General features: G+C 44.7%; 1 protein-coding gene and 1 long non-coding RNA gene across 4 annotated transcripts in view; one reads left to right on the top strand and one right to left on the bottom strand.

The window, feature by feature from the left end:
- Nucleotides 1-6,114: 6,114 nt before the first annotated feature.
- On the bottom strand, nt 6,115-9,156 carry LOC102550858 (uncharacterized). The gene is made up of 2 exons (XR_015642859.1): nt 8,951-9,156; nt 6,115-7,396 (listed from the first exon to the last, which is right to left on the bottom strand). It is a non-coding gene; the product is annotated as an uncharacterized LOC102550858 (long non-coding RNA).
- Nucleotides 9,157-10,134: 978 nt separating this feature from the next.
- Nucleotides 10,135-20,162, top strand: part of Sil1 (SIL1 nucleotide exchange factor) — a 231,764-nt gene continuing 221,736 nt past the window's right edge. Inside the window, exon 1 of one of the 3 annotated variants that reach the window (XM_087592460.1) lies at nt 10,135-10,221. The gene's annotated coding sequence lies outside the window, so the exon portion shown is untranslated. Of the gene's footprint in view, nt 10,222-15,790; nt 16,032-20,162 lie in introns of those variants that run through there. The other 2 variants (NM_199376.1, XM_087592462.1) reach the window with 2 other exon arrangements.

Genomic DNA, 20,162 nt, shown 5'->3' with positions numbered 1-20,162 from the left:
TTTTGTTGAACTATTCAATTCAGCTGAGAACAGAACCAAGACATGGCCGACGATCTAGGCCTGGTGATACTGGAGCTCCATGGCAGAGGCAGGCAAGCGGAGGGATAACTTAGCAACCTGGGACTCTGTTTGCTTTGGCTGTGTACACACCGTCATTCCTTTCTTAAAAGGAGTTCTGCACTGCTTTTTATTACATTTGTTTATTTAATTGTGTGCGTGCTTGTGCATGGGTTTGTGTGCCACTGGAGGTCATAGAATATCTGAGTTTGACTTTCACTGGTGTGAAGAGACACCATGGTCACAGCAACTCTTATAAAGGAAAACATTTAATTGGGTCTGGCTTACAGTTTCAGAGGTTCAGTCCATTATCATCATGGTGGGAGGCATGGCAGCATCCGGGCAGATATGATGCTTACGGAGCTGAGAGTTCTACATCTTGATCCTCAGGTCCCAGAAAGAGACTGTGTCACAGGGCATAGCTTGAGCAGAGGAGACTTCAAGGCCCACCTCCACAGTGACACACTTCCCCTATGGCCACATACTCTCCAACAAGGCCACATCTCCTAATAGTGCCACTCCCTATGGCCAGGCACTCAAACACAAGAGTCTACGGGGCCCATACAGAGAACACCTTATTGGAGTCGGCTCTCTCTTCCCACCACGTGATCCTAGGGTTCAAGCTCAGATCATCAGTTTAGCAGCAAGTGTCTCTTTACCCACTGAACTGTTTCTCAGGCCCACATTCCATTTTTTCTTTAAAAAAAAAAAGATGTTGGGCTGGAGAGATGGCTTAAAAGTTAAGAGCACTGACTGCTCTTCCAGAGGTCCTGAGTTCAAATCCCAGCACCCATATGGTGTTCCACAACCACCTGTAATGGGATCTGATGCCCTCTTCTGGTGTGTCTGAAGACAGCTACAGTGTACTTATATATAATAAATAAATCTTTTAAAAAATAAAAAAGATGTTAATCAAAGATTCATGTTATTTTTATTTTCTGTGTATAGTGTTTTTCCTTGTAAGTATGCATAGCATTTGCACACACTGACTATGGAGGCTGAAAGAGGTCAGTGGGTTCTCCAAAACTGTAATTACAGGCAAGTTTGAGCAGTCATGTGGGTGGTGTGAATCAAATTCTGTCCTCTGGAAGAGCAGCAGCCAGTGCTCTTAACTGAACAGTCATCACTCCACCCTCAGAATCCTATGATGCAGTTAGAATCCCGAGGCCATTACCTATACTTGTGCATATGGACGCGCGCACACACACACACACGTACACACACTCACACACACACCCACACACACTCACACACACACTCCAAACAATGCACCTAGGAACATGTTATCAACCCAAGATCCCTGTGTGTATCAAGCTGCATGCAAGCTCCACTTCGAACAATGGAATATGTTTCTCTTTCCCTTAACCCACCTGAAGACCAAGACACACTCTAGTCAATCTAGGTATGAAGATGGGGGTGCTGATCTGTCCTAGACTGTTTTTGGTGTGCATGTGAACTTTTAGGGGAGAATTCCCTATTTACCCTCTTATGCCTATGCCCAACTGAGTGTGTAGATGATTAAAATCAAGTGCTTTATGAGAAAGGGCATGTACAGTAGAAATACAAGGCCAAATAAATTATCTGTCAGTGAAAACAGAAACACTCTCACTAAACCTTTTAATAATTAAACTCCTACCTCTCCTGAACCCTATAAAGGGAACCCCAAACTATAATCAAGGTCTTTGTGTGCTTCACTTGTGGCACCCCGTGGAACTGTACTGTGTATTCATTTGTAATCTGTACTGTCCCTTTGCTTTGAGTAGAGTATTCTTGTTACATTGTAAATTCTGTATGCCTTCATGTCATTCTTAAACATGATGCCAAGAACCTGGAAACACACAGTCTAGACCCTGACTACCAGTAACATAGCCATGAGTTTGCCTGGTACTATCTTGGCAGAAGTCTATTGGTCATGTTGGCCGTCCCAGTTTAAGAGTCTCTTTCTCCTCTTACTTTATTTTCTTTTGACAAAGGGTCTCATGTAACCCAGGCTGACCTTGAACTTGCAATGTGGGTAAGAATTACCTTGAACTCTTGATTCTTCTGCTTCTACCTATAGTTATGAACTATAGGCACGCACCACCATGTCTGGTTGGAACTTTGTTTTGTTTTGTTTTGGTTCAAGATAAGGCTTTTCTGTACAGTCCTGGCTGTCCTGGAGTTTGTTTTTAAGTCCAGGCTGGTTGAACTCTGAGATCTGTCTGCCTCTACCTCCTGAGTGCTGAGATTTTAAATATTTATTTATTTATTATGTAATTATGTAGAAGTATACTGTAGCTGTCTTCAGACACACCAGAAGAGGGCATCAGATCTCGTCACAGATGGTTGTGAGCCACCATGTGGTTGCTGGGATTTGAACTCAGAACCTTTCGAAGAGCAGTCAGTGCTCTTAACCACTGGAGTGCTGAGATTTTAAAGTATGCACCCCCACCTCCCGTCAGGTCTTAATGGTGGCAGACAGACCTTACCAAAGTAGGGCTCACATGCTAGACCCAGCCCTGAGCCTGCTTATTGTTATTATTGTTTGTTTGTTTGTTATTTGAGAAAGAGTTTTGTTTTGTAGCTGGCCTAGCCTCAAACTCATGATCCTCCTGCCTTAGCCTCTGAGTAGCTAGGACTTTCCAAGTGAGCCAGTGTGCCTGGTTTTATAGCCTACGCTTACAGAGCTGCTAGCACGTTAAGGAAGTTTTTTACTGTCAGTAGGAAGGTCTTTGAGACAGGGTTTCTATATTTGTGATCTTCCTGGCTTAGCTTCCTATGTGCTGGGAGAAAAAAAACAGTGTATGCCACAACACCCTACTGGTTTTTGTTTTTGTTTTTTTCCCCCTAACCCTTTTACATCTTCAAGTGGTGGCGAAACAAAATAAAGAGAAATAAAGTAAAAACAGTATGCGATGGGGATTCTTTTATGGACCAGAAAGCTGAAAGTATTTATTACCTGGATCTCTTTTGAAAACATGTTACCCTATGTATTAAAACAAACGTCACACAGCTCCAAGAGTTAGGATTTCAGGAAGGGTTTAACTGGCCAATCATTCTGCTCTGTGTGGTGCTCATTGACCTATTGGGTGTAGTCAACCGGAGAACAATCTGGTCTGGAGCTTCAGGCCTCCAGTTTCATTCATGCATGTGGGTCTTGGCAGTGCGCCTGGAAGGGTGGGGTCGGTGGGGTTCCTCTTCCTTTACCTCTATCAGGGTGGCCGCAGCTATTACAGAAGAGCTAAGGCAGGTCTGAGGCTAAGCTTATATTGGGATGCCATCTCACCTGTACTTTATCGGTCACAGGTCAGCACAGATTCAAAGAGAACGGAAATGTACCTCACTTTCCACGAATATGGTGAGAAAGAACTTGAGGCCATCTTTACCTCAGGACTTAGTGTGTTCATTCTCCACTGGATCCTGGTTCATAACATATCAATGGGAACATGAACTCTGATGGGTGGGATTGGGCTCTTTTGAATATAAAAAGTATTAGATTTTGAGTTAAATCCGGGCCAAGGTCTACTTGGAGCCTTAGGGAGCACTCCATGCTACCCATCCTAATCTGAGGGCTGCCCTATGCCCAGCACCGGGCTGTGTCAGCACATTTGAACTCCAGTTCCCATTCTGGTTAATGAAGAGCAATAAACACTGCATCCCATAGAATTAAACAGCATAAGGGATATGAGAAGGCTGTACACATAAGCCGTAATGTTCTCCTTAATGATAGGTTATTGTCATCGTTGCCCGGAGTGGGGAGCAGCTAAGGCCAGAGGCTCTGAGTTCCCCACCCTAGCGGATGGCTCAATGTTATTCCATTTCTCAGCGTGCACCAACCTGTTCCCGAGAAGCACGTGACAGGACAGTGAAGCTGAGTTCCTATGGCTCTACATCAAGCTCCAGCCAAGGAAGATTTATTTCCCTGTGGTGGCTCTAATGATGGTTCGATGAGACTCATAATTCCATAATGATCTTGGTGTCAGCAGCTCCCTCCCTGGGTGTCTCTGTGGAGGTTGTGGGGGAATAGGAAGTCACAATGGCTAAACAAATAAGAATGAATCATAGTTGTGTGGAGCCAGCTTCTTGTTGCCTGTATCAGCCCATTGTGGTCTCCAACGTATGGAGTAATAAAGATGCTTCTACCAAAACCGCAGGCTTGTCAGCCTCACCTGACTCAGGGAACGAAGCACTTTGTTCCCCCGGAGAGCCCCCAGAGCCCTCAGTCTGAGAGACACTTGTATACCGCTAGGTCCTTCTGTGGTTTGTTTGTCACTGGAGGGAGGTTTGTCTACCTGAGTGATAGCCCCTTCTTAGCTTTCCACAAAAGCTGCCAGACGGCCTAGGAATGTATAATGGGCGTTGTGTGTTTAGGTCTGAAAGTAAGATCGTTACTTGGAATGTTAAGTAGCTCTGTAAACTGGAGTCCCCTGTGTAATCTCCTCAATACCCAAGCATGTACGTGTGTGCTACTTGACTTAGGCAGGAAAGAGAACAGAGCTATGCTAAGGTTAGTTTGCTCGTTACTGTGTCAGGCACTGGGTGGAGCACATCACTTGTACACGTAGTCTGTCTGTCTCCCTCTCACCTCTCCTTTCTTCACTGAGGATGCCAAGCCCAGTGGATGCTAGGCAAGTATTCTACATCTCTAGTCCTTTATTTTTAAAACTAAAAATGTTATATTACAATTAAAATCTGTGCTGGGCTAGGAGGCACAGGACACCTGTGCTACACACATGAGGAGACAATTAGCAGGGGTCGGTCCCCTCTTCCACCATGTGGGCCCCTGAGACCAAATTCAGGCTTGGCTGCCGGTGCCCTTACCTACCTGGACTGACTCTCTCCAGCCTACAGGGTGCCATTTTGAAGGATGAAGTTAGGGGAGAGAAAGGTTCTCTCATCCTTAGCTTGCTGACCCTGATCTGTGCTTGTGTGCTTAGCTCCTGGACTCAACTTGTCTAGGATTCTGGAGTGGCCAGTTATACTACAGCATCTGGAGATGCAGCCTTGGCTTTTGTGGGAGGATGGTGAGAGATTAATCCAAGGGGTAGGAACCGCTGCACAGCAGACTGCAGTGGCCTGGCTTTTAGGACTTTTTCCAGGCATGTATGAGTGGCAGGGTGTGAACTGTACAGAACTTTGACAGTTAACTCACCTCATCCCAACTGCTTTCAACTGTCTGGGCCAGTTAGGTTTTTTCTTTTTCTTTTTCTTTTTCCTTTTCCTTCTCCCTTTTTTTCCTTCCTTCCTTCCTTCCTTCCTTCCTTCCTTCCTTTCTTTTTTTGAGACAGCCTCTTATTATCCTGGGATAACCTCAAACTTGCTATGTAGCCAAGCATGACCTCACCTTTCCGATCTCCTGCCTCTGTGCGGAACTACAAACCTGCATCACCACGCATCAGCTTTCCAGGTGGTCCGCTTCTCCATTCAATCTTGCTCTGCAGTCCTGGCTCCTGAAATTCCTTTTGTAGACCAAACTTGCCTTGAACTTGAAGGGATCTACTTGCCTTTGTCTCCTGGGTGCTGGGATTATGAAAGTGTGCAACCATACATCTGACTAGTTTTATTTTTTTAGATATATTTTTAATTATGTGTTGTACTTGATGACAGTTTAATGTTAACTTGACATAAGCTAGAGTTATCTGAAGGGAGGGAACCTCAATTGAGAAAAGGCTTCCATAAGATCCAGGTGTAAAGTATTTACCCCCTTCCTTCCTTCCTTACACAGAATTTCTCTAAGCCTTGGATGTCTTGAAACTTGCTTTGTAAAGCAGAATGGCCTTGAACTCACAGAGGCCTGCCCACCTCTGCTCTCCAAGTGCTAGGATTAAAGCCAAACTTTATTTTCTCAATTAAAGGTCAACAGGGGAGGGGCCACTCCATTATGGGTGGTGCCATCCCTAGGCTGGGGGTCCTAGGTTTTATAAGAAAGCAGGCTGAGCAAGCCTTGGGGAACAAGTCAGTAAGTAGCTCCCCATCCCCTCGCACACCTCCTCCCCTAATCTATAGGAAGGGCACGGTGATGGAAATGTCCTCTGTTGAAATTTATTTGCCATTGTAACAGTATTAAGAGGTGGGGTCTATAGGAAATTATTAATGCTTTTATTGATAGAGTGGGCAGTTATACTAGAGTGAGCTGTTATAAAGCAGGTCTAGCCTTCTGCTTTGCTCATTCACACATGTCCACTTGCCCTTCTGTCTCCGGAATGATGCAGCCTGAAGGTCCTCACCACATCACCTCTCCCATTTTGAGCTTTCAGACTCCAGAACCATGGCCTAAATAAATTCCTGCTTATTACAAACTACCCAGTCTGTCGTGTTCTATTGTAGCTGTTGAGGATGGATTTAAGAGGCCAAGCAGCTACATGCAGGGTTTTGTCTGCATCCCGGATGACAGTAACTGCTGAGATTCCAACCAACAGCCAGTGTCAACTGCTGGATCCGTGGTGATTGAGCATCTTGCCTTTGTCGAGCCTTCCCAGCTGGTGATTCCTGGAATAGAGTTGAGGCTTCTCTGCTGTCTCCTGCCCAGACAGCTAAATAAATTATTTATTTATTTATTTTTTTTTTGGTTCTTTTTTCAGAGCTGGGGACCGAACCCAGGGCCTTGCGCTTCCTAGGCAAGCGCTCTACCACTGAGCTAAATCCCCAACCCCAATTATTATTGTTTTAAGAGACTAAGTTCGAAGATGCTTTGTTATGCAGCAGTGAGTGACTTGAACTGCACTGTAGCTGTGCCTGCCCTGAGTGTGTGATTCTAAGCTTCTGCGGGTGCCTGTAGGTGGTGCATTTTGTCAGATGTGTGGTTGAAATTCTTCTGTTGATGGAGCCATGGTTCTTGGAGCTTTGCTTCAGCCTGGGTGCAGTGTTGTTTGGTGAAAATACTTCAAAATCTTGTCTGTCAGGGGCTGGAGAGATGGCTCAGCGGTTAAGAGCACCGACTGCTTTTCCAGAGGTCCTGAGTTCAAATCCCAGCAACCACATGGTGGCTCACAACCATCTGTATGGGGATCCGACGCCCTCTTCTGGTGTGTCTAAAGACAGCTACAGTGTACTCATATACAAAATAAATAAATAAATCTTTAAAAAAAAAAATCTTGTCTGTCTTTTGGCTCTCTGGTTTTTAGTGTGTTCCCTTTGAATCAGAAAGGCCTATTTAGCTGAGAGCTAGTGCAGTTTAAATTTACTGACCTTCCGCTGGCCCAAGCCCCTTGGAGCTGCCAAAGCCTTTTAGCGTGTAGGAGCCTGCGATCAAGAAATTCTCATACTCCTTTCACAAGGGCTAAAATACTGTGTCGTTTCATCCCTCTTCCTGCTCTCTGAGGCCTTCAGCAATGCAGTCAGGGTGTCCTAGATATAGAAACTAGAATAAACAGAAACTTAGGTTTATTTTTGCTTTTAATTCTTTTAATTACACTTATTCATTTATTCATGTGTATGTACACACGTGTGTGAGCATGCTAATGCCACTCATGCAGGTGCAGACCAGAGGATAACTTATTGGGTTTGCTTTTCTCTTCCTACCACAGGGGGCCCTAGTACCAAACTCAGGTCTTCAGCCTTGGCAGCATGTGTCTCTACCCACTGAGCCATCTTGCTGGCCTGAGACTAGAATTCTTGATTTTACCAATGAAGCTGTTGATAAAGGCTCATGTGTGCCCATGTCTGAGGAGAGGTCAGCTGGTTTCTACCCTGCCTTGGCTAGACCTATGTCTTCAGAATACAGCCCAGGCAGAGGTGGATTCCACTTTTGAATAAAGGTGCTTCCTTGGGTCGTTTTTTGGAATTCTCCTAAGAGACCTGCTTCTCCATACTGGCTATCTGACTTAGCTTTTCTGGGACCATTCCTGTTCTTGCACTGAGGAACTTTCCAGTGCAATGTCCACTAGCCACAGCTGGATGCCACATCCCTAGAGGATTCAGAGATTTTGCCTCAGTGGAAATGGGAACAAAATCTTCCCCACTGTCTCACAAGAGTGCTATGGGACAGATAGCATATGTAGAGAGGCTTCACTCAGAAAAGGGTAGGGGGAAGATGGGCTGGGGAGATGTCTCAACAGTGAAGAGCGTGAATTGTTCTAGAGGACCTGAGTTCTGTTCCTAGCGCTCACATTGGGCAGCTCACAATTAATTGCCTGTAAACTCTAGCTTTTGTTGGGCACCTGCACTCATGTGCACATATCAGACACAGGCACACAGATACACACACACATAATTTAAAAAATAAAGGCCTTTTTAAAAGACAAGATCTTACTATGATAGTCACTGAAACTCACTATGTAGACCAGGCTGGCCCCAAACTCAGATCTGTAGGTGCATTTTGGGAGCTACTTTTTTGGGTTCATATATCTTACCACCCTTCTCCACCCTTATTCCACCCACATCCCTTCCAACCCAACACAAGGTAGGAGAGAAAGGTTAGAGGGGAAAGGGTATATGGATGTCTTTAGACTATTTCCTGCTGATTAGGGGGCTTGAGTTCCTAGGGGCAACTCCAATCTTTGTTGTTGTCAGGATATCTCCAACCATCAGTCTAGCAATAGCAATAGCAAAAGCAGCAAATGCGAAAGTGGTAAGTGAAAGCAGCAGCAGCAGCAGCAGCAGCAGCAGCAGCAGCAGCAGCAGCAGCAGCAGCAGCAGCAGCAGCCGCCGCCGCCGCCGCCGCTGCCGCCATGATGAGCCTTGTTTGAGCTCTTGCATTTATCTCCTTTCAAGAGTCCATAGAATTCCAAACGTATACTATCAGCAGCTGACAAAACCCATAGCAGCTGTGGACAATCTGAGGCAGCCCCATATCCTTGGGATTAAAACAAAAACAACTCCCACAATATAACTGGGTTTTTAAAGAAGCCAAATTTCTCACTGCATAAATGTATTCCCTTGTATCTTTACTTTTTTCCATCACTGAGACAAGTACCTGATAAAAGGACAGAAGGAATTTTTCTGGTGCGTGTGGTTTGCAGTTAGCTCTCCTTTACGGTGACAAGAGCTGCCATGGAGCTGGAGGGATGGCTCAGTGGTTAAGAGCACTGGCTGTTCTTCCAGAGGACTTGGGTTCAATTCATAGCACCCACATGGTAGCTGACATCTTTTTGTAACTCCAGTTCCAGGGGTTCTGACACCCTCACACAGTTGTACATGCAAACAAACCATCAATTAACATAAAAATAAAAATAAATCATGAAAAACAACAACATTACTTTGGAAGTGTCCCATCCATCTGCTACCGGTTTCATTCTGTGACCTTGTATAGGCCCTTTATCCTATCAGAGCTTCAAAGTTGTCAACTTGACCCAGGAAGAGCCTCAGTAGAGGAACCGCCGCCCGTCTGCAGATTGGCCTTTGGGCATGCGTGTGGGCATTTTCGAGACTGGTAACTGAAGAGAGGTCCAGACCACAGTGGGCAGTACCATCCCTAGGATGGTGGGCCTGAGCTGTGAAAGTATTTTCTCACAGCAATAGGAAGCAAAATAGAACATCCTCTTTGAGCTTTGTTCTCTTTGTAAGACGACAGCAATTCTAATCTTGTGTATGTGCATCACCTGGCAAATACACGGTCGTGGTATGACAGGATTAGAAATGCAGGGGCCCTATTTATCGTTAAAATGATTGATCATTTTTAAAACATACGCAAAACACAATTATAAAGCTAGTGACTTACAGGTGCTCTATTTTGCATCCATCTTTCAAAGGACTATTTATTGCTTGAGATTCGATGTGTGTCACAAACTTGAGTCATAACATCGTGATTTATATTTACCTCCCACCCACTCAGGTTTCTTTCTAAAGATCCTTACACTAGAAAGAAGTTACAATCTTGGGAAATTAAACAAGAAACTGAAGTTTTAGGTGGGAAACAAGAGCAGGCCCACGGGTAGCTCTTTTTAGATACAGCTCCCAGCGGAGGGACATGAACAAATTTCAACAATTTTTTGCGGAGGAAGACGCTAGGGGCGGGGCTTAGAAGCTGAGGAAGGCGGGGCTAACAATGCCGCGTCGGATGAGAGATGCTGGAGGCTGTTCTGGCAGGTTACCATTGGGCAAGATTGAGAATGACGTAATAGGCACGCGCCTTCAGATTCAGGCAGCCACTGGCACGGCGTTTGCGCAGGAGGAGTTGGTTGCCGCTGCAGCCGCCTGGAATTGTGGGGATTGTGTCTGCCCCTAGGCTGCGGTGGAAAGCCGAAGGTAGGGGAGGTGGGGGCCCCGGGCCCTGGAGCGGGACGCAGAGTGGACCGGCCCGGCCTCCTGCCGTTAGCGGCCTCCTCCCTCCCGCGCTCTCCGCACCTTCCCACAGCGTCCCGGGTCCCACCACATCCACCACAGTGCCTCGCAGGCGAGATGCCTAGGCTGGCAGCTCAAAAGCTGTGCTCTGTCATTTTCCTTTTAGCGGCGCAGTGACCCCTCCGACGCCAGAAGAGGGGGCAGTGGCTTTGGCCTGCACATGTTTTGAGTTTCCTTCTTTATTCTCTACCTTCGGTCTCAGTTTTCCCACATCTGTCCAAAGAAGGGATGAATTAGATGTTGCTCTCTAAGATACTTCCAGGGTTGACTTTTTGGTAATTGGTCGGTACCTCTTGACATACAGTATTGCGCCCTACCCCTTTGGTAGTCTACCTCCTCTTTTACGTGTTTTATTTGCTCCGGTAGATGTAAAACTTTATTTTGATGCACAGGTTATAAGGGTATAGACTTTATTGTGATTTCAAATTACTTTGTGCTTAATCTCTAGGCCTTCTCCAGGAACTTCGGATGAAGTATTATGTAGGCACCCGCTGCTCACATAGCAGTATTACCATTCAGATGACCTTTTGGAAAGAACTGGATTTCAGAAATGTCCAACAGCTGAGAAAATAACAACTCCCTTTTGCACTGTTAGGTGCCTTTAAGTATATATTGATGAAGGCTGGAGATGTAGCTCAATGATGAAGCCTTGGATTCAATCCCTAGCTCCACACGTACTAGGTGTATACACTATAGTGTGTGCCGGCAATCCCAGCACGAAGGAGTAAGGCAGGAGCATCGAGATTTCAGTGTAATTCTTAGATTACAGAGTTTCAATTCAGCCCAGAAGACTTGAGACCTTCTGTTTATCTAATCTCCATGACCCATACGAGGAATCAGTTTTTAAAATGTATAATGCCTGGTTTCTGTTCAAATCCAGCTGGCTCTCCCACTCAAAACTTCGAACTGCTTTGAGGGAATGATTAGATTAGATTAACCCACGATAGGTGGGCAGGAAGAAAATGAATCCTCCCTGTTTGCTAAGAGAAGAAACTGATGTGTTTACAAATACTAGCGGTATTTGTTTTGAGAGTGTGAAAGACTGTGTGTATGTGTTCTCTCTCTGTGTGTATGGCCTTTTTAGCTTTGTACTCAAAAGTTTCTCTGATAAGAAATACATTTAGAGATTAGATAAGATTTTAGTGGAAACCATATTGTAACATTAGGATTGCTATTTATGAGGGAGAAATTGGTCAGTGTTTTCCGCTGGGACTTGGCTCTTGAATGCTTAAGATGAACCTGCCATATCAGGTTTGGCCTTTCTTTCAGGTAGTAAGTTCAACCTGCATATTAATATTTGTGCTCTTTTAGGGAAGCTGGCAATAGAAAACACCGCATATTTTACTGATATGGGCAAGGGGAGTGTGTTAGTAGGCACATGACAGCTCAGAAATAAAAGTCCTCATGGCATTTAATGTTGTTTTCTTCCTCTTTCCTGTTTTTTTTTATTTTTTATTTTTTTTTGAAGGCTGTTTCATCTCTACTGAGGCCAGCTTTGAGCCCCAGTATGTCTCATGACAGGGAAAAAGGCCAATTAAATGAAACTGAAAACTAACAAAATGGATTCTGAAATAGCAAACACAGCAGAAGCTCCAGTCTACTCTCTCTGTGCTGTGTGTAGGTGTGGCCTTGGGGGCTGAGGGTGGGCAGCATCTGAGTGATATGGCTACCTTCCAAAGCAGGTTTGAAAACCCACACCTAGAAATTGTCAGAGATCAGTCACATTAGCATCTCACATTTTTTTTTCCTGAAAACTAAATGGCACATGGTTATAAGACCTTGACACTAGTATGTCTTCAGATTGATTAAAACTTTTTTCTTTCTTTGAAACTGGGTCTCACTCTGGAGCTGTGGCTGTCCTGGTCTTAATTCTTTTTTTTTTTTTAAAGATTTATTCATTTATTATATATAAGTACACTGTAGCTGTCTTCAGATACACCAGAAGAGGGCATCAGATCTCTTTACAGATGGTTGTGAGCCACCATGTGGTTGCTGGGAATTGAACTCAGGACCTCTGGAAGAGCAGTCGGGTGCTCTTAACCGCTGAGCCATCTCTCCAGCCCTGTCTTAATTCTTAATATGTAGACCAGGCTGTCTTCAAACTAGGAGAGCTCTGCCTGCCTCTGCCTCCAGAGTGTCGGGGTTAAAGATGTTCACCACCACCCTTTGCCTCCTGTCTATTCTCATTCTTTCTCCTAAAGGAAGCTGTTATGGAGGCTGTCTTCCAGTCCCTTGGGAAAGCCTCTCTTCAGAAAGCCAATCTGAATTAATTAATTAATTTTTTTGTGGGGTGGGGCATGTTTCAGACAAAGTTTCTTCGTGTAGCCCTGGCTGTCCTGGAACTCACTCTGTACACCAGGCTGGCCTTGAACTCAGATCCCAGGCTTGCCTGTGCCTTCCAAGTACTGGGATCAGAGGTGTGCACCGCTGCTTCCTGGCATTATTGCCCCGCCTGAATTTTTTTTTTTTGTTGTTGTTATTTTTTTTTCTTTCTTTCTTTTTTTTTTTTTTTTTTTAAGATGTGACCTCTCCTTTGTAGCCTAGGTTGTTATGTAGCCCAGGTTGGCCTCAAACTTGTGAACTTTTCTTTCTGCTTTATCTTCCCCACTGGGTAAATGAACAGTTCTTTAGAGGAGGACATAATAGGCGTGGTAAACAAGAATTTTAATTTTGTCTCTTATTGGCCATATGACCATGGGCAAGTTTTTCACCTCTTTCCACTGCTTAAAATGGGAAGACTACTTAAAAGGCTGGGCAAGTGGAATGATGGTCATGAAAGCTCTCCAGACACAGGAGCGCACAAAGGTTTTCACTCTAGGAGTGGAGGAGGTTGTGGGCTTGTCTTTGGTCAGTCCTGGTGATCGAACCCTATGGCCTGCAGCACAGGCATCTCTAATTCTAGATTAGGTCAGTTTGGAGACCCATCTGTGTGGTGCTAATCTCTCCTCTTTCTGAGCGACGATGTACTTAAGCGTCAAGGTTTAGACTTGTCAGTGGAGAGCTTCATATTTTAATTACATGTAGTCTGAAGAGAAAGTATTCTGCCCTCTTTTTCATTTTATTTATGGGTCTCACTATTGATAAGCTGTTGTTCAGATGATGGGCTCTTCTAGTTTCTATTATTAATAATGGCTTCTCTTTGCTCAAGTACATGGAGAACCTCATGGGCTCTTCTTGACTTTTGAAGAGCCATTCTTGACACCTGTGCAGTCTTTTAACCTGGCATTTGAAGACATTAGTAGGGACCTCCGTCAGTGGGGACCTCCGTCAGGCCAGGCTTGCAGTCTGTTCCGGCTCCTATCAGCAGTCGTTTAATTTCTGTCACTGTGATAAATTGCCCTGGTGAGAACAGGTTTAAGGGAGAAAGGCCATTTTAGCTCACAATTTTGAGTTACAGCCCTTTGTTTTGGGGAAGTCAAGACAAAAATTGAAGTCACTAGTCACGTAGTCTCAGTTAAGAGCAGAGAGAAGTTCATGCACACTTACTAGTCAGCCCTCTTGACGGTTGTACAGTTCATGGTCCAGACCATGAGGTGGTGTCTGCAGGAGGCAAGAAGGTCTCTGCTTACAGATGAGCGCTAGGGGAACCTGGAATGTTAAACACACAGGGTTTTTCCTTCAAAGGAAGGAATGAATGCATAACCTGTTATCTGCTTGTGAATGCAGGATTAGGTTAATTGTCCACAGAATAAGTGTTCACCAAATTGTGCTGTGCTTAAACATGCTTAAAGGAAACCACCGAGGGTCAGATTCCAGAAGTTTGAACCAACACCAGCCACTGAGTCATGTTGAACCAATCTGCCTTCTTGTTCCCCCGGGGGTTGTCACTTTGCTGGCTGTGGAGGTCGCAAAGACCCCTGTGGTTGTCCATGTTCAGAGTTATCTTGCCACATCAGTTAACCTAATTAAGACATTTTCCTTGAACTTGAGACCTGCCTTCTCTGCCTCCTGAGTGCTGGGATTGTGCTGGCATTGTAGCACTACCACCTGGCATATTTCATCCATCTTAAACTAACCTTGTAAGAGAGGCATCATACTGTTTTACTGGAGGAGAAGTTGAGGTTTAGTATTTTCGCTAAGGTAGAAACAGGGTGGAGGTGCATATTTCGTTATGCCTGCAAGGGACGTTTGCTCTGGGTCATATACAGACTTGGGCAGCACAGTAAGAGCCTGTCTTTGCATACAGTGCTTGGTGCAGTGAGGAATTAAAGCTAGCTCCCGCTTCAGATTTCCTCCCTTGTTCATTGCGTTTACTCTGCTGTGGTTGGCAGTCATCAGTGGGATGTTCTACTCACCTTTCTCAAGGCAGGCCCTGGGGGACATTAAAGTGAAGGGTTCCTGTTGTTAAGGTGCTCATTTTCAAAGCTGAGACGGTCTTATGGCCCTCCCTACTTCCCTCAGTCAGCCTCTTTCTTGGTCCCTCTCCTCTTGAGTCACTGTCTCACTATCCCGCCCTAACTGCTCTGGAATCTTCCAGGCAGCCTGGAAGACTCAGAGATCTGTCTGTGCTGGGCTGGTTTTTTTTTTTTTTTAATGAGATGACTAGCTGCAGCTAAGGGCCATCCTGGAAAGAAGTTAGTGTCTTGGAGGTGTTCAGGAGGGTCAAAGCTATGAATTTCCTCTTCGGTTCCATTTTCTAACTTGCTGATTGGCTTGTCATCCTTCAGTTCATAGTTCAACACCAGTTCCAGGTTGTAGCAGGATTGGTGGACTCTAGCTTTTAACTGTTTTTCCTGAGACATGGTTTCTCTGGGTAGCTCTGGAACTCTGTCCTGGAACTCAGTCTGTAGACCAGGCTGGCCTCAAACTCAGAGATCTGACTGCCTCTGCCTCCTTAGAGCTGGGATTAAAGGTGTGTGCCACCACTGCCTGGCAGCTTTTTAATTTTTAAAAAATTATGTGCATGAATGTTTTATCTGCATGTATGTTTGTGCACCATGTATATGCCTGGTTCCTGAAGCCAGAAGAGGATGTTGGAGTCCTTGGAACTGGAGTTATAGATAGTTGTGAGCTGCCATGTAGGTGCTAGGAATTGAACCTGGGTCTTCTAGAAGAGCATCAAGTGCTCTTAACTGCTATGCCATCTCCCGCACCCCTTTATTTTTTAGATGTTTATAAGATAGGACTTTGTGTTTTACTTACGATTATTCCTAGTACTTCAAAACAGAAGTTATTCTTTTTTAAAGTGGTTGGGGATTGATGCCTTTAAGATAGGCCTCATGACCTATCCTTATATCCAGCCCTTGGGAGTCTGAGGCAGGGGGATCATGTCAGCCCAGCCTGGGCTCCATAAGAAGTTCCAGGCAAGTCTGGACTGAAAGGTGAGACCTTGTTCCCAAACTTCAAAACAACAAAAGCGGATTGTTTATTTCAAGTCCTTAGTGCAGTCAGAGAGGAGTGGGCGAGAGCTTCTACTTGGGCTCCTCCAAAGAGGCTAGAGTTGGCTTTGTTCACTGTCTCGGTTCCAGACCTTGGACTCTGAGGTGTTGATTTACCACCTGCTCCTCTGTCCTTGTGTGCTGTCTTCACAGCCCAGTCTGTGTTCCATTGGACTCTCTGGGTGGGTAGTGTCTGAGGATTAGGTTACGTTTCCTGTCCACAGGGAAACGGGGAGGCACGCCTCTGAGGGCTGCTCTGGACGTGAAGCTCACCAAGGGACTTTGCTATGTCTGTTGATCGGCATTTCTTTCTTCACTGCCGAGTAAGTGGCACAGGTGAGCCGACCTTTATGTGTAGCCACTTCTCTCTCAGCACGTCTATTGCCCCTTCCGCATTGTATGGTAAGAGTTCAGAAACAGAAAGAGGAACCAGAGATGCTCCCAAAAGGTATTGATTTTAATTTCATATGTATGTGTATCTGTCTCTTGTAGTCCATATTGACCTTGAATCTAGTATGTAGTAAGATTGGCCTTGAACTCCTCATCCTTCTGCCTTTAACTCTGACGGGGTTACAGGTATGCGTCACTGTGCCTGGCTTAATTTTATATTTTATTGTCAGGATCTTGCTATTAAGCTTAAGTTAGCCTGTAGTTAAGACTGACCTCAACTTCTGATTCTGCTGTCTCAACCTTCTTTGTGCTGGGATTATAGGCACGTGCCTCAGTTAAGTGGACATTTCTTTACCTCTGGTTACTGTCTCAAGCTTAGTTTTTTACAGCCAATTAAACTGGAGGTGTGGCTGAGCAATGCTGGTCCAGTGTACTGAAGCCTGTTAGTTTTCTAGAGTTTGGTCAGATCGCTGCTTCCGTTGTGGAAACCTCATGAAATTAAAGGCATTTAAGCTTGAGACAGTTCCCAGAGGTTAAGAATCCTGCTGCATCAGGGACCAGCTCCTAAGCTAGGTATTTAAAGGCAACCTTGCTCTTATAGTCAGCAGGAAGTTGGGTTTGATCGTGTTTGTGATGTAAAGTCTCCATCCTTAGACCCATTTGTTCATGGTGCTCTGTGCTGGAAGAGATCAGTTCTCCACTCCCCTGTAAGCATGGTTCCTATTTAGTGTGTAGCTATTAATAATTGTTTTATTTAGATGAGTCTCTTATAGCCCAGACTGACCTCTAAGTCATTTAATAGTTGAAGATGACCTTGAACTTTTTGAAACTTTTTTTTTAATCCTCTTGCCTCTACCTCTAAAGTGTGTCCCAGGGGTTGATGTGGTGCTGGGATCAAACCCAGGACTCTGAGTGCCTAGGCAAACAGTCTATCAGCTGAGCTACATCTGTAGCCCTCGTCTCTGTGTTCATTTGTTTGGTTTGGGGCTCTACAGCCAGGAGATACCTCTCTAGTTTCTCAATGCATTGGTTTTGCAATTGATGAGTTTTTTCTATTGGTGATGAAAGTGAGCCCTAGGGAAATTAAGTGGGCCACGTACTCTTTAAAACTACTTACGTGGGGTTGGGGATTTAGCTCAGTGGTAGAGCTCTTGCCTAGGAAGCGCAAGGCCCTGGGTTCGGTCCCCAGCTCCGAAAAAAAGAACCAAAAAAAAAAAAAAAACAAAAAAAACCCCAAAAAACTACTTACGTTGCTGGGATTCTGGTGTTAGTGAGAGCCAGGATACCAGCCATGGGGCTAACAGAGGGTGGGCATAGAAATTATTAGGATTGTTGAAGACATTATAGAGACGCAAGATGCTTTTGTGATTAAAAATCCTTGGTAATAGAAAAAAAGGAATCTGTGGGGAAGGAGAAAGCCCTGCCTCACCTACTGTCTCACAGCCAAGGGCTTCCTAACATGCTCCTTTGTTTTCTGCTCATGAGGAGTATCTTCCTTCTTGCCCCTTCCTCAGAAGAAATACGATTTGAGTCTTTCTCTGTGTCAGAAATAGTACTCTGGCCAGACTGCATTGATTTCTATTAGGAATAGGACTGCAGATCCCAGTGAACTGTATCTGGTGACCTACACAAGCCTTGAATACATCCCGAAAAGAGAAAGAAAGGGAACAAGAAAGAGTACATGTCAGAAAAGTTTAAAACAGACTTACTTGGGTGTGTGGTGTTATGCTATTTGCTGGCTACCAGATTTATTTTCTGTAAGTCTTAGTATCGGGTCTATAGAACGGGTTAACAACGCCTCCTTTTGTAGCTGTGTTGAGAGAAGAGATGTGGGAAATGCTTCCTCTGGTGCAGTGTGACGGCCCTGCTGTCAGTAGTCTATAGGATGAAGATTTTCTGGACTTGGGCTGGCTGGTTCAGAACCTGTGTGGAGGAGGTCTCTTGCTTTCTGATCTTCACCCAGATGTGAAGCAGTTTTCATATAAAGGGATTCTAGGCCTCAGTAAAACTTTCTTCTGAGTTCTCTGCTCGTTTCTGGCCATTGGTACAGGGCTAGGAAGGCACAGCTTTGTGCTGAAGTTGACTTTTTCTATTTAAGACTTAAGACGAGCTGGTCTGGTGGCACACACCTTTAGGCACTTGGGGCGGAGGCCAGCCTGGTCTACATAAGCTAGTTCCAGGACAGTCAGGCTGCACAGAGACCTTATCTGAATCTTCTCTCCTGATAAAGAAATATTTATATCTGAATTGGGTGTGATGGCATATGCTTGTAATCCCAGCACTTGGGAGGTACAACAGGAGAATCAGGAGCTTAAGGACGTCTTTATATAATTTTTGGATTTGAAGCTAGCCTTGGCTACATAAGACACTGTTTTATCAAACCCAAAAGGTCTGATTGGTTAGCTGAGTTGTTTAGAGTGTGATTCTATTAAAATCAAAACAATTTAAAGTCTTTATAACTGATAAATGGAAATAGATAAAAATGCCCTGAAGCCATTTTCACCACACTAATCTCAAACCAGTTTATTTTACTTTTTAAAATTGAGCACCGTAACTGTAGCGCCTATGCCTTATTCTTTGGAATGAAGCTGGGTGAAATCTCATTATTCTGTGGGAAGCCAGTCTGACTTGGTTTTAAAAAAATGGAATTAGAGAATTTTCAAGAAAATGACATTGTTTTAAACGTCTTGGCAAGCCTCTGCAGTTTCTTACCTCGTCTTACTGCTCAGTTCCCTGTTACTGTGCTTCTCAGTCATTACAGAAACCAGCTCCTATCTCTTGCTTTGGTTTGCTGCTTGCAGACTTCCAGTGTTGCACAGTGCACACAGACCTGGATGCTTTCCATGGCACCCACTGCAGTAAGTTGTCCTGGGGTTCCAAGCCTGTGGCCGTGCTTCCCTGGCTAACAACTTGAATTACACTGTGCATTGTTACTCACCTGTCCCCCTGCTCCCAACAAGCCAGTCATGTGCTGCATTAAGCATGCCATGTGCTTGTGTCCCTGCCTGCTCTTTTGCCAGAGCATTCTGGGTGCCCTGCTTTATGCTGCAGAGCTGTCTTCTTTGGTGAGCCCCATTAACTCCTTATCGGTATCCCATAGCAACACCTTGGTAATTGAATCCAGCACTCCTTATTCTGGTTAGTTATTTGTCTCTTATTGTGTGAGCTGCTCAAGGACATGGGGTGTACTTTTATTTTGTGTCTCCTAGCATAATGCTGCGTATATTGTAGACACCATGAATGTCATTGAATTAATACTTGGAAACCGAGAGCTGAGAACTGTTAAAATCCTCCTTCTCTGGTGCCCAGCGGTAGTGAGTTCACCGTGCTCTATTCTTAAGTCTGCCGTACCCAAAGCCGCCCGGTTTCTTAGACTCTGTCTTATGCTTATGGATTAGACCTCCTTTAGGGAGTGCCTTCCTTATCCTCGTGGGTACTCACTCCCCAGCACAGTTTCTGGCACAGAGGTGGTGTTCGATAAAAGCTTGTTAATACAGAATTCTGCTGTTTGGTCCGTTTAAGTATCTGTTCATTTGAGCAGTTTCTTCTGTTCCTCACTGAATAGGAGTCCTCAACTTAAATATTTTCAGGGCCATGTCAGTATGAAGCAACAAAAAGGGTGGGCCCGTGTCAGATTGGAGTGTTTAAGTGGTTCATGAGGGAAAGCTGTTTGTTAGCTTGTCATTGTCTTGGGCAAGCATGGCTCTCATGAGCTCATTCTTATGACAAGAGAAGCTAGAAACAGATTTTTTTTTTTGGTACAGTCTCCATGGTCTGTTTTTCACCTATAGGCTACCTGTTCATGACCTTTGAATAGAGACCAGAATTTGCATATTCATAGAAGAATAGTAGAGGACATACCTGTATGTTTTTGAGGGATGTTTTGGTGAAAGCCTGGCTCTGGTTTACTATGCCTAATTTTTTAATAGACAGTAACTCAGGCTTTTGGGCTGGTATTGTAGAACATCACTGGGGTTCTCTGTCCCACACCCATGTATTCTGACTTTGCTGGGTTATGAAAAGCAACTTACAATATTACACTGTGTATATCCCTGTCCATGTATGGTGTGTGCATAT

The sequence above is a fragment of the Rattus norvegicus genome, chromosome 18 (assembly GCF_021556685.1).
Source record: "Rattus norvegicus strain SHRSP/BbbUtx chromosome 18, alternate assembly SHRSP_T2T, whole genome shotgun sequence".
NCBI classification, from domain to species: Eukaryota; Metazoa; Chordata; class Mammalia; order Rodentia; family Muridae; genus Rattus; species Rattus norvegicus.
This window is presented reverse-complemented; position numbering and strand designations above follow the sequence as displayed.